The 14,584-nt window shown below is 45.2% G+C and overlaps 1 pseudogene across 1 annotated transcript; it reads right to left on the reverse strand.

Annotated features, from left to right (window-relative positions):
- Positions 1 to 1,453: 1,453 nt before the first annotated feature.
- LOC123155868 (peroxidase 1-like) lies at positions 1,454 to 9,701 on the reverse strand (annotated as a pseudogene). Its single transcript, XR_006477648.1, has 5 exons — positions 3,925 to 9,701; positions 3,622 to 3,733; positions 3,321 to 3,534; positions 2,433 to 3,221; positions 1,454 to 2,340 (listed from the first exon to the last, which is right to left on the reverse strand). The product of XR_006477648.1 is annotated as a peroxidase 1-like (transcript).
- Between the last annotated feature and the right edge of the window lie 4,883 nt (positions 9,702 to 14,584).

Consider the following 14,584-nt stretch of genomic DNA (forward strand, 5'->3'; position numbering starts at 1 on the left):
CGGTACGACGCTCCGGTGGCATTGCTACCCCCGAGGGCCCCCGTCCCGACTAACCCTGGAGCGGTTGACCACAAGATCTATCCCTTTGACTTCACACGAATGGGCTTTGACCAGTGGACCTCTCCACCCGGTTGTGTCAGGTCCGCCCATAAGGACACCGGGGAGCAACATCCGGGCCAAACCAACAGATACATCCACTCCATGTAGACCTGACGCGTCAGTTCCCCCCCTCCAGGTGCCGGCGGCGGCGCCGTCCGTGACGGGGCCGCACCCCGGAGATGTGTGCCGCCTCTTCGGACATGCCATAACACCACCCGGTTGTGGTAGGTCATCCGATATATATAAACACTTGGAGCAAAGTCCCCTTCGTATAGACCCGATGCGGCTGTTCCCCATTCCAGGTCCCGGCTGGCGGCGGCACCGTTCATGAGGGGGGTCACACCGCTCTGTACAGAACCAAAAAATAATGTATGCATGCTTATTAACATATACGATATGTAAGTTAGTCAAATAATAATAATGAAGAAAACAGTGAAGAAAAAGAAAAGAAAACTATATGTATTCTTATTAACACATACTATATGCTTATTAACATACAATATGCTTATTAACACATACTATATGTATGCTTATTAACACATACTATATGTAAACTTATTAATACATACTATATGCTTAATAATAATAATACTATATGGAAAAAAAGAAAAAAAAATATGCCTGCGGCCAGGGCAGATGGACGGCGCGCCGCGGATCGATGACGTGTCATCTATGCCGACGGCTTGCCGTCGGCATAGGTCCTGGTCGATGCGCTCTGGATCGGTGCGTGTCCCCCGTATCTATGTCGACGGCCACCCATCTCGGCCGTCGGCATAGATCGGACGCCGTTAGCTGCACGGCACGAGCGGGATCGCCGGGCCCGCAACTATGCCGACGGCCCATGTATGCCGACGGCCGCTGTAGGCGTAACTTGGGATAAGCCGACGGCTGATTTGGGCCGACGGGGGCCGTCGGCATAGCCCGGGATAGCCCGACGGCTTTATTACGCCGACGGCCTGGACATGGCTGTCGGCATAGCCCAGACTGGACCGACGGGGGTCGTCGGCATATATATGGCCATCGGCATAGGGCCCTGTTCCGGTAGTGAGGCGGGGTGTTAACCATAATACTTTGTATCCGCTTGCTGCTACATTTTGAGATAATAAAAACGCTCTTTATCAAAAAATCAACTTTGTACACATGATGTGGTGCATTTTTGTCTTCAAAATCTCTAGTTTTTCAAAACGGATAATTTTTTTGAAACGGTTCAAAATCTCTAGTGGTTGTCTCGTGTAAACATCCTCCTCTAGAACATCATGTAGAAACACAATCTGAAAATCTGTTTGGTATCATGGTTTTGCGATTGACTATCGCCGTGGTGGAGGTGGACAAGCTTTGGAGCAGATCATTAGTGTTGGTGAACAAATGATTTTTACTCAATAATAAATCTCACTCCTACAATAAATAGTTCCACACAACTAACATCGAACTCGTGCACTTACAGTAAATAATGAACAAGCACTAATTGAGGACATGACACTTCTTCCTGATCTCTCCCTCGGCCCCGGTGAGTACGTCCACGTCGCCCATCTTGATCATGGACTCGCTGAAGTCCCTGAAGAACTCGCTGTCGAACTTGCCTGTGGCGATACGCTGGACGCAGTCCTTGGTGGTGGCGTCGAGGAGGAGCGCCGCGTCGGAGCGGAAGAGACCCCTCCGCTTGGCGACGTGGCGGTAGTAGCTGGTATCAGAAGTCTTGAAGCTACCAGGGTCCATCTCAGACAGCATAGTGCGGTCATCAACGCTCTTGCACTTGAGCCTCAGCTTGTCAGCGTACTCGCTGTCCAGAGACGGGTCGACGAGGCCAGAGGTACCGTTCTCGCTGGTGGTGGTGTAGAGGCGGTCGGCGAAAGACGGGCAGTACGCCGTGCCGAGCATGTGGGCGCCGGAGAGGACGACGAGGTCCTTGAGGTCGAGGCCCCTGGAGGCAAAGATCTTGGCGAGCAGAGGGACGTCGCCGGAGGCCGGGGGCAGCTCGTTGCTTGCCTCCGTGGCACTGGACACCCTACCGTCTCTCCTTCCCAACGCCACCGGCCAGAAGGGTCCTTTAGCCAGCACGACAGCGTCGCGGGACATGAGGGTGAGCACGTCGGCGCAGGAGACGATGCCCGGGCACGCGGCCTTGAGCTTGGCCTTCACCCGCTCCACGGAGCCGAACCCTCGCAGGCTCTTGTTCGGCTTGGCGTCCTTCTCCGCCACGTTGCCGTCGGTGGATTCGAGCAGGACAGAGGCATCACAACCCTGCAATTTAATATGCGTTGCATGCACAGACATGTAAGCATACATTCCATGATCAATAGCAGCGGAATTACAAGAACGGGTAAGTTATGTACCCTGACGAAGCAGTCGTGGAAATGAAGACGGAGGAGCGGGCCGGCGAGGCTGGGCGCGGCGGCGATGATCTTGGCCATCTCCTGGCGGACGATCTTCTCAGCGTCGGGGCATGTCTTGCTGTAGAAGCCGATCTCTAGATTAGCCACCGTGCCGAGCTAGCTGCGAGAGCCAGCAGGGCCAGAGGGAGCAGCAAAGACCTGATCGCCATGGACCTTAACCAATTACAGGATCAAATTAAGCTCCAATTATGGGGCTACAGAAAAGAATGTTTCAGTGGTAGTAGGATCTATGTCGAGGAACTGGACGGATGGTGTGTACATGTCCTCGCAACTCCCTGTATTTATACATACTAGTGGTTGGGGCGCGCCCGTGGCGCGCCGCTTGAGCGGAAGCAAAGGCGGTGCCAAGTAGGACGCGCCCCTTCTACTATCCTATTTAAAGTAGTGTGTTTTGTATACATGTAATGTTGCTATGAAAAGACTGATATTTATAGTAGAAGAAACCAGCGGAAATGCAACACATCTAGATCTCTGTATATTTATTGATGTATCATGTGAAAGAAACTGAAATTCCCTGTCAGGTTAATAGCATCAGGAGCATATATCTTGCTGTTTGGCAAAATAAGATATATCAATATAAATTGTGCGCTTGTCCGCCCCGGTAGCAGCGAGCCCTTGATGCCTCCCTCCAACCATATGGCCCACAACGAGAGGAGCACGCTCGCCTAGTCCGCTATGCGCTACATCACCTAGTGCATGTTGCCGATGAGTCGCCACATCCTTGCCCGCCTATACATACAAGACAGCAACAAGAAACATCAATCAAACACATGCGGCAGCAGTGTTCTTGGGGATATCAATCGAGCACACTATAATACAAACACGTACATTTGGATGAGCTCGGCGAGCTGCGGGCTCATCATGGACGGCGACGACCCTCTGGAATAGGGCGTTGACGGAGGCGAGGGAGATGTTGAGCTTGATCCGGTGGTCACTGATGGCAGCTTTGGTCCTCTTGATGGCGAACGACTCCGCACCATTGGCGCCCTGGCTCCTCAGCCGTGCACACTTCTTCTCGTACAACAGCCGGACACGCTTCTGCCTGCAAATGCATTCCATTTCATATTTTTGGCTTGACTGGTTCTAAACTTCTAATGATTATACAAATTCTTGGAGAAGCAAGTGGTACCCTGACTTTTAGGCTATCCTTGTGGCTCTGGAAGAGCAGGAATGGCTCCGACAAAGCTTCACAAACGCCAACTTGCACGTCGCCTTGGTTCCTCTTGGAGCAGTTGGTTGGACTGTATGCACAGGATAGCAATGATCAATGCTACAGTCTAACTTGTACTTATATTCCATGAATCTGTTTTCTCAAATCAGTTATCAAAAGAATAATCCTTAATTTTAGGCCACCTCATTTTGTTTCAGAGCTTCCATACGAAAGAGACAACAATTAGGAACAAAAGGAAATACTTGTAAAAAATTAGAAAACCTGCTTCATGTTCTTCTTTGCTGCAAGGACTTTCTTCATCAAACATCAATCCATCAAGGGTTCCATTCCGAATTCAAGTTTCTTGCTTCTAAAAACAGTTGTCATTCCTACGTAAACCTGAGAAAACACAACTGACCTCAAGCGTGATATATATGCATAGATTAAACCCGATCCATCCATGGAAACACCCATTTCTTCGTTACAGGGGGTATATATGAATCTGTAAAACGTTGAGCTGCTTGGACTTCTAAACATCAGCTACCAACAATGGTAGAAGGTTCAGTAAAAAGAGTTCATCTAGAGGAAGCAAAAAAAATCAGAAAAACATCCAGAGGATGTAAAGCATCAGGATGCAACTAAGGCGGTAAGGTGCGCTACTAATTAGGCTACCATACTTGTTGCTTTTTGGCGCTGTGGGATGGCATGTGCATAAGCAGTATTACTAAACTTATTTTAGCAAGAAGATAGGCAGTACAGATGAGTGACAGGTCCATGTTGCAGGTTAAAATCACATTCAAAAACCAAAGCAAGTTTAGGGGTTTGATATATATTTATAGTCTTGTATTAACAGAGAAGCAGCAGTCTTAAAGGGATCAGAAGTAAATGAATGAATGATCCCTCATGCTTTATCAAACTTGTAATTCTTCTTTGTTATCTTGATTCAAAATGTTTCATGATGTCGCTTAATTTATACTACAGATTTTCTCTACCATGGGAATTTGCTAAGAATAGAGATTGACCCTGAAGCAAATCGATAGTTAACTTAACTGAAGCTAGGTCCTATTTCCTGAACCAAAATCAAATAAAAAGTACTCCCTCCGTCCAAAAATACTTGTCATCAAAATAGATAAAAGGTGATGTATCTTGAACTAAAATACATCTAGATACATTGTCTTTTATTCATTTCGATGACAAATATTTCCGGACGGAGGGAGTAGTTGATTGCCAAGTACAGATTTTGCCAAGTACGACAGGCAAACAAGTTGCTAATTGCAAGTGCTAGCCAATTTATCTACCACCATTGCTACCTAACGAGTTATGCAAGGGTGGTTAGCTTGTACCTGTCAGCTTCTGTTCCCTAACATGGATTCTAGTTACTGGAATCATTTGTGGCAATAATGCAAATTCTAAAAGATGAGTGCTGCAATGTCAAGTGTAGAACAACATATTCAGAAGCACGACACTCACCACACTTGCCCTGATTCTTAAGTGAATGCAAGAGCCATGAGCACTGTGGCAGACTGTTAATCCAAAGGACAACAACAAAATTCTAAAGAACTAAAGGAAGTTGGTGTGGCTCACATTTAGCTTTACTTGAAGACAACAAATCTTCTTATGACCAGACTATAAAATACCAGCAAGCCCATCTAGCCCAGCGCCAGCGAGATCTGAATGTTGAGTTCTCTAAACAAAGAAGAGGACAATCCTTAGCGATCTAGAAACTGTTCAGTTCAAAAAGACATAGTAGTACAGTAACATTTTGAGGAAAGAAATCATTAAATAAGGAAAACTTGTGATCTGGAAACTTTTCAGTTCAAAAATACATAGTAGTACAACAACAATTTGAGCTGAAGAAATCTTTAAGCAAGGAAAACTTGGGATCTGGAAACTTTTCAGTTCAAAAAGACATAGTAGTACAGCAACATTTTGAGTTGAAGTAATCTTTAAATAAGGAACACTTGCTTTGGTGATGTCCTTGTGTAAGAATTCCAAATAATTCCAAATCTTTATCGTACTTTGAAAAAGGCAGCATCCATTATTAAAGCACGAAGCTTTGAGAGAACTAAGCTTATAATAATCTAATCTATCATTTGCAACATAGTAGTGGTACCTGAAATTAAAATGTACCGAGACATGAAAAATACTCTTTTGCCTTTATTACTACTAAATAATGTGTCAAGATGACTCCATATAGAATTCTAACATGATGTGGGAAGAAAGTTCACCGAGCTATTTCAGATCATGTAAACAGAAGGCTGTTACATATCCTGCAGCCAGAATAATAACATAAGGGCAAATGAGATAAATTAATATCAGTACACAACAGTTCAGAGTAGGGGGAAAATGATCAGATGGGTGTTCTGAATTGAAAATTTAGATCTCATACAACACAAAAAGGCTCATTTCAAACAACCCAACAAATTCATGAAACGATGGTGTATGGCAAGACTTACTGAAGGTGTGGAACCATCGTATGGATTTTATCCTGCCTTGCAATCTACCAAAAGCCTTTTGGCATTCTGGATGTATGATGTCAGTCCACCAGGATAGCTTGAATTAAGTCAGCAAAACTGCACAATGAAAACTTTAGCAGGAAAAGAACAATCTTTACTTTCTTACGCACTTGTTCATATGAAATCCCATTGACTTCAAACAGAAAGCTACTACCAGACAAGTTCGCATGTGACTTTCATATAAAAACTTATCACAATAAAGTAGTTAGATATTTTTGGTAGTTTGTTAGTAAATGTCCCTTGCAAGTATGAGATCCATCATCGATCCAACATAGGCAGTGAAATATTTCAAGGATACAACCCAAGACACACCTGGTCAAAGAAGCTTTTCTTCTTGTTGTCATCAACACAGCTAGAAAGTTCATTATGTAGTCAGGCACCTATAAAAATGACCAGATGATATCAATAAGCCAAGAACCTTCGATTCTCCACACCATATAAATAGGTTGGCTCGAACGATTTGCTTCTTTTCTGAAACCACTTTCACTATATATTTGCGTCAAGAAACATTCACGAAGAAAATAAAACTGACTTTAGAAATAAAGAAAAAGAAATTTACTCATGCAGTAAAGAGCATTAAGCAACCAACTTATCACCTCCAAAGAATGAAAGAAAACAAAAGTATACATTCGGGAAATCTCAAATTTAGGCCATGTTCTAATTTGGAAGTTCAGTACCTTAAGATCCATGTGAATACTATACAGGTCGTATAATTGCAGAGGTAAGAAAAATAGAATTGTTATGTATAGATACAAAATAAGAAGAAAAGATAGGTGCTTAGAACTGGCAGGTACAAACATAAGGAAACAATTAAGCACACCACAGCAAGGATTCAACACAATAGTAATTTGTCTAACAGAACAAACTGCAGAATTAAACTGTATACTCAACTATCTTTGGTTCACATTGTATATGATCTTGTTTAAAAGTCTTGAGTTTAAAAGAGAACAGAGATTGCAGCTGATAATATAATCTTGAGTTTAAAAATTATATGCATTGTCAATACAGGTGGATTAGGTACACTGTCAACACATCATTCTACCATAGGTGCTCATGCCGCTTGATACTTCCTCTTAAAGGTTCCCACTCCATCTAAAATGCCAAGACACATGGGGAATTACAGCTAGCAGTGTTCTACTACAACTTTTCATATAACTTTTCTTTAAAAACAAAATGACATATTTTCAATGAAGAAATGAAAGATCAATTATTTATTCTTTCAGTGCCAATGAGCAAAGTTGAAGGGTTCACCCCGGCCATACTCATAGAACCTAATAGCTAAACAGTACTGTATTATTTATTAACCTGATAACATCGTAGTATTAGCTAGGTCCTGACATTCAAATCCCTAGTTGGACACTATCACAGACCATGGGGTGATGCAGCACAGAAAATATATGTGAGCATTCTCAAATCATAACCAAATTGAAAGTAGAAGATTTATCATGTCATTAACATGTACATTATTCTTTTCATTTATCACAAAAACAGGAAAGTGAGTCTATTCGATAATATATGCTTAGGATATTTAAGAAACAAACTATATGGAACAACAAAGGTTGTAAACATACCTAAAAAAAGAATTGTAAACGACAGAACCAAGAAGCTGCATATGTATTTGTTACTTCAACCATGAACCCAAATTCCTGACTACGTAAGAAACATTTTTGAGATTCTAAATCATCTTTGGAAGAACACTGGCCCTCTAATGATATTGGAATATTGCCTCAGCATCAGGGTCATGTTTAATCCTTATTTCTATCTCAACACCATCAGCCAACACAAAGGGATCAGCAGTCAAATCCATCAATCGGCTAACCTCCAGGAGAGACAGAGAGACTGCATAAACATCCAATCCTAGAACTGACAAAATCTACACACAAACGAATTTACATCAGCCTCTCAATTTCATCTCCTGCAATAAATTAAACATGAATTCTGCCACTACAAAGCGCATCAATCCAGAACAGCCTCCTAAATGCTCAATATACAAAATCCAAACAGATGTTAGATCGACGCAGGAAAGCTATATCATCATAGCCATTCATGAACATGATAGGAAGGAAACCGTTATCTTGACATCTGAACTTGCCCTATATGACCCATAAGTTGAAACCAGTAAAGAAGTGGGGAGTAACCAAAAGTACAAACTGATAAGTAGATAAATAGTATAGTAGAAGAAAGATATTATAAAAAGTAAAACAACAACTGAAACAAGCAAACTGACCCGAACCCGATAAAATAACCTAAAATAAACTATCCAAGGGACAGCAGAATGATCACAGCCATTCAAGGAAAAGTAAAAACAGAAAAATAAAAAGTCTGAATGCACCAAACTGGTTCCCACCATGGACAACAAAATAATGAGAAGGCAAACCAAACACCACGAGAGGTGATATTTGCATAGCTGCTCTTACTAAGATAGCAGATGCCACAACCACAACAATTCATCACTTTTAAACATAAAAAGGGGATAAATAAATGTGTAGAGGCCACAATATTAGTTGCATTGAGATTTGAGAGGGCTTAGATTCGCCTTTGATAGATCATAGAACCTAGCACCACGGCTCCAGCGTCTTCTTGCACCAGATCAATCCCCACCACTGAAGTCGAGCTCCATCACTCAAAGAGTGACCATCCAATACGGAGCCGTCAATATTCAGTGAGAATGAAAAGGTTCCAAAAGAGGGGGGAGTGGGTTTTTTATGCCCCCGGGTCCTTGAATAATCAAAGACAAGTTTATGTCAGCCATGTTTTATCATCATCGCCCCAGATATGTTTCCAACATGGTTCATTTTGTGCTGAACTTTTCCAAATAAGTCAAACCAGTGATTTCGGCCGCAACATGTGTGTGAGAGAGATGTGGGTCGTACTGAATCCAAAACAAACAGCCGGGCTGCGAGAAATCCATTGACGGGGTCTCAGATCGCGTGCCAGATCGAGCAAGCCCTCGACCAGAACGCACCACGGGCCCCGCCGCTCGGTCCCCAGTCCGCACGGCCGCGGACGCCTCCCGCACCGGCGGCAACCCAGGGGGGCCTCCAAGCCGATGCGCGACCGGCGAGCCCGTCGGTCGGTAGCTGGCCGGCGCTGGCGGCTCCCTCCATCATCGCTGCAGTTTGGGGAGGGATGCGGTCGGCGGGATTCCCGTCCACCACCAGCCGCCGCAGCTCCGCCTCCACCTCTGCGCGCCCGCGTCCGAGCTGCATCCGCAGTCGCCCTTTGCTGCGTGCGCCGGCTTGGCCCACCTCGTCGAGGCGCAGGGGAATAAGAGAGGGGAGTAGGAGATGGCGATTGGGTTGGATGCCGCCGAAGGAAGAGGCGGAGCCGCGGAGGAGAGGAGAGGTTGCGTGCCGAGGGGCGGCGACGGTGCTAAATCGGCCGAGGAAGGTGAGGGGCTGGAGCGGCAGCGTTAGGGGAGGAGGAGGCCGCCGGTGGTGGGATTGGGGCGGCGGCGGGGTTGGGGACGAGAAGCCGTTCTATACACGCTAACCCCCCGATCTCGTTTTCCCTCTCACCCAATCGCTACCGTGTTTTATTTTTGTCGTACCTGTGATGACGTGGCTATCGCGGGGAGGCGCCCTTGATGCGCAGCTGAATGGTTTTAATGCCGGCCGGTTACGTAGCCATGGGTGCATGCCAACGTGTGACAAGTTGACAACCTGTTATGTGTGTACACAAGTACACATGCATGTGCTAACTAACACCTCTCAATACAACCGCCTCAGCTGATTCAAACGCGGCTAAACGAAGAAGTTAATGCAGAAAAAAGGAAGAAAATAGATGTCACCAAGGCCGTTCAATCGTTCATGATTATTGCCGTCCATCGTAACACGGCATGTATGTACCATTCGTCTCTGAACTAGTTAGTTTCAACGGATGTGAGGCAATTATCCAGAGGATATTATATGCAACAAGGGAATAACCTTCTGTAGCTCCATGTGCTTGAACAATTATTTGGGTAGGCTGTCTACTTAATACTGTCTCTACAGGAAATTCCATGGGAGAGACTTGTTGCTTCAAGTCGAAAGCTCCTATTTCGTATGCTATGGCACGCCAATTACAATCACTGCGTTCTCTCTTAGTGTGGCATTGGAAGGAACATGATTTTTGGCAACAGAAATCGGATGGCCAATAAATTAGTGTACCCTTTACTAGCGTGGAAGGGTTTTGCTGACGGGACAATATTGCCGATGAGTGTTAAGGAACTAATGTAATGAACAGTCTCATTTTATCTTATTCCTGATGAGTTTACGCATTTATACTTCCTGACGAGGTGCGTGCACAGGACGTGACTGTTACAGGAGATGGAAGGGATACGTATGTGGGAGTGGGAAAGAGGCCAACCGCATCTTTGTTGGAGCATCTTCAACAGCCGCCCAACACGCGGCGCGCTAAAACAGCGTTTGCAGCCAGCCGATCGCCTGTTTTGGCGTGGCGAGTAGCGCTTGCTCCAGCGGTCGCGGTAAATTTTAGCGCGCACGAGTAGCTCCAGCAGGTGCGCTAAAAAAGCAGCGCGCGCAAGCAGCCGGCGTTTGTCATATGTTGCATTTTGGACACGAGATGATATTTCAAACATCAAAACAAAGACATGGCATAATTTAAATCACCCAAGCAAGTTCATGACATAAAAGTGCAGGCCCATAAGTTCAAATTCATGCCCACAACATCATCCAACCAAGATCAAAATCCGAACCAATCATGACACAAAAGTTCACACCAATGAATGGCCCATCAACAATCAAGCATCGTCCTCGTCTTCATCATCCTCTTCGTCTTCCTCCGATTCATCATCCGAAGATGATTCTTCCTCCTCCTCTTCGTTGTCGCGCGCCGCATCATCATGTGAAGCTCGGAAGGTGTTGGCAAGATCTTCAACGGCATCACGCGAAGGTGTGTGAGGCACACCGGAAGACATGCCCGGAGGTGCTCCCATGCCTCCCATGAAAGACACAAAACTCATGCCTCCCATGCCGCCCATGCCGCCCGGAGGTGCTCTGAAGCCACCCATGCCTCCCATGGTCTCCATGGTAGCTCCAAAGCCACCCATGGCACCCATGCCGCCCGTGCCACCTCCGAAGCCACCGATGCCTCCCATGCCACCAATGCCACCACCACCCATGACGCCAATGCCACCGCCTCCCATGCCGCCAATGCCACCACCACCCATGTCACCCATGCCACCGCGAATCATGGCTCTTTTCTGGATCAAGACTTCTTCACGGGCAAGATTGACGTACTCCTTTTGCGCCTCACTGAGGGTAGATGTGTCCATGAAGAACAAGTACTTCTCCCATTCCAACAACCTAGCTCGCTCCTCCATGGCCACCTTCCTCTCCTCCAATGCCACCTTCCTCTCCTCGGCCGCTACCCTCCTCTCCTCGGCCGTGGCATTTTGGTTCCTTGCCATCTTCCTCACCTCGTTCGTTTCCTTTTATGCCTTCACAATAGCTTTCATAGCATTTTTTATCTCATCATCTCCTTTCCTCTTCTTCTTTTTTTTCCGTCTTTCTTGCATCCATCCGGTCGTTTTGGCTTCGAGTATGAAACCGAGTTTGGTGCAGGGCTTCTCTTGCCGTCATCACTTGATGCCTCCTCCTCATCATCATCCAAATCAATAGTTCGCTTATGTTTGTTGCTCTCATCAACATCATCGATATCATCACGCTTCTTCCATTTCTCATAATGCTTCAATTCGTCATAGCAATGAGGCAAGGTAAATGGTGTCCCTTTCTTCATCTTCCCTTTCTTGCTCTTCTTATCCTCTCCTTTGAACAAGTTTTATGCAATATTGAACTGCATAAAAACAAAACAAGTTAGCCGGCGCTTCGGTAGCCGCGGCGTCCGTCGCACGCCTTGCAAGCTTCTTCCTCGATGGCTTAGTGGAGCCGGAGTCGTCCGCCGCCTTGTTCTTCTTCGCGGATACCTTGCCATTCTTCGCCCGCGCCACATTTGGGAGCTTCGAGAGGGGGGGCACATGGCTTTACGGAGGGCGTCGGCACGACGCCACCCGCCGCCGAGGTCATCCGTGGCGGCATGAAAAGGCCGCGCGTGATACCGGTGCTTGGAGGAGCACCGGCGGAGGCGAAGCAAAAGCTCCCCGCGCTAGGGTTTGCGGCGGCGGCGGAGGGGTCACGGGTGTAGGAAGGGGTGAGGGGGGTGCCGGCGCGGGCGTCCATCGGGTCAATTCGTTGGCGGCGGCGCGGGCGGGGTGAAGGTGGCGCGGTAGAGAGAGTGCGGCGCAAGCGCTCGAGAGTGCGGCGCGAGGAAGAGGACACACCAAATAAACAGCTTGCGATGGCGATTCAGACCGCACACTGAACTCTATATGCCGCGCGTGCACTTATTGCGCGTCCGTTGGAGTCCGGATATCGATTGCACGTGTGCTAAAAAGCACAATTTTGCACCGCGGCGCTTATTTCGCGCGGCTGTTGGACATGCTCTTATAATAAGCAAATATTACTCCTTCCGTCCGGAAATACTTGTTATCAAAACGAATAAAAGGGGATGTATCTAGATGAATATTAGTTCTAGATACATCCCTTTTTATCCATTTTGATGACAAGTATTTTCGGACGGAGGGAGTACATTTTTAATTAAATTCTAAGACTCCCCCTAATCTAAAGTAGTCCGTGTAAGTATCATAATCTTGAAAAGCTCCTCCAAAAACCCCCACTAGAAAAATATGAGGACATACACGTAAGAAAAAACTCCTTTCAAAAACCCAGTGAGAAAACAAGAAAAAATGACATATTAGAATGCTGGTATTATAATCCTCAAAGAAGAGAATGCTTGTATTACTATTGTATTATTAAAAACCTTTTATGGGAAACAGTTTAAGAAAATCTCATAATTGAAACAAGTGCAATATCAAAGACCTTTTACGGGTTAACATTCAGGAGAGCACTCCCCTGAACCTTGCAAATAATAATGTCATCTTGTGACAATCCCATTAACATATATATTTCTACAATGAAGGACTTGGTAAAGACTTTATGAACAAACCATTGAGATTATCACATGACTTCATTTGCAAAATATGTATCTCCCCATTTTCCCGCAACTCATGGGGATAAAATACCTCATGTAATATTGCTCTATGTGTAACCCACCTGCATCTGCGCGATACAGATTTTTTTTTTCTTCATGCATAATGGTGGGTGATTCCTACCAATCAATCCCCCCCCCCCCCCCCCGAACTTTTAACAAAGTTCATCATTCTGTGAGGCCACACACATTCATACGATGCTTCATACAAATCAACGATTTTCAGTATATCTTTTACGATTTTCAAGAAAAGGTTGTACCTCCATTCAAGAAGATTTTTTTAGTTATGATTTGAGGGGGATCTGATATATACTCACTCTATGCGAAAAAGTTTGTCCCAAACTTGTCCCTCAAATGGATATGAATGTATCTAGCACTAACTTGGTGTTAGATACATTCATTTGAGGGCTAAGTTTATCCGGACGGAGGGAGTACCCAACATCATGATATCCAACCATGGTCAAATTCTGATTTTTTTTCCCTTAGAAACAACGAAGATCTCTGATGTTCAGAAGATACATAAAAATATTCTTCATACCAACCCAATCTCTTTTCATTGGCGATGCACTGTATGTAGCCAATAAAGCACTACAAATGATATTTCAAACCTGGCGCACTATGCTAGATAGATTAGTGCTGCAATTGCACCTAGATATGGGAACCCAGTTCTAATATTTCTTCGTTATCACCCTTAGGTCTAGATGGGCCATTATCCCTATCAAGAGATTTGACGATCATTATATATATATAAACATTAAATGCATTGGCATGCACACGAATTTGGACCTTCCATAATATAGCGAACCAACCTGTAGTTGAGATGGTTAGGTGGACAGTGGTATCCCCAACCCATCAGCATTCAAATCCTGGTGCTCGCATTATTCCTGGATTTCTTTCAGGATTTCCGGCGATGCGCTTTCAATGGGAGGAGACGTTCCCGTCGATGACGAGGCGCCTACGGTGACTTCGTAAATCTCAAGATGATATGCCGGCTCAGTCTTTCGGAGGTGCTCATAGTGATAGGGTGTGCGTGTGTGCGTTCATAGGGGTGAGTGTATGCGCGTACATATAAGCGCTTATGTCTGTACTGATGCTCAAAAATAATATTAAAAATATTTATTAGTCAGTCACGATTCCCACCTTCCAGAAATATTGCATGCGGATAAATTAGTACCTATCATAATGTTTCGCATTATTCTGTTGCTATTTAATTCGACCGGTTTACAAAAATAAAAGCTGCGCTCTAATTTGATTTCTTACCCAAAAAAAGGGCTCATGCACTGCCATTATTTGGCCGAGGAATTAAAGCGGGGGGAAATGAAAGCATCCAGCACACATTGCATACCATACGTGACCACTCTCCCTGATTCATTTTCTAC

Source organism: Triticum aestivum, chromosome 7B (assembly GCF_018294505.1).
Source record: "Triticum aestivum cultivar Chinese Spring chromosome 7B, IWGSC CS RefSeq v2.1, whole genome shotgun sequence".
Lineage (NCBI taxonomy): Eukaryota > Viridiplantae > Streptophyta > Magnoliopsida > Poales > Poaceae > Triticum > Triticum aestivum.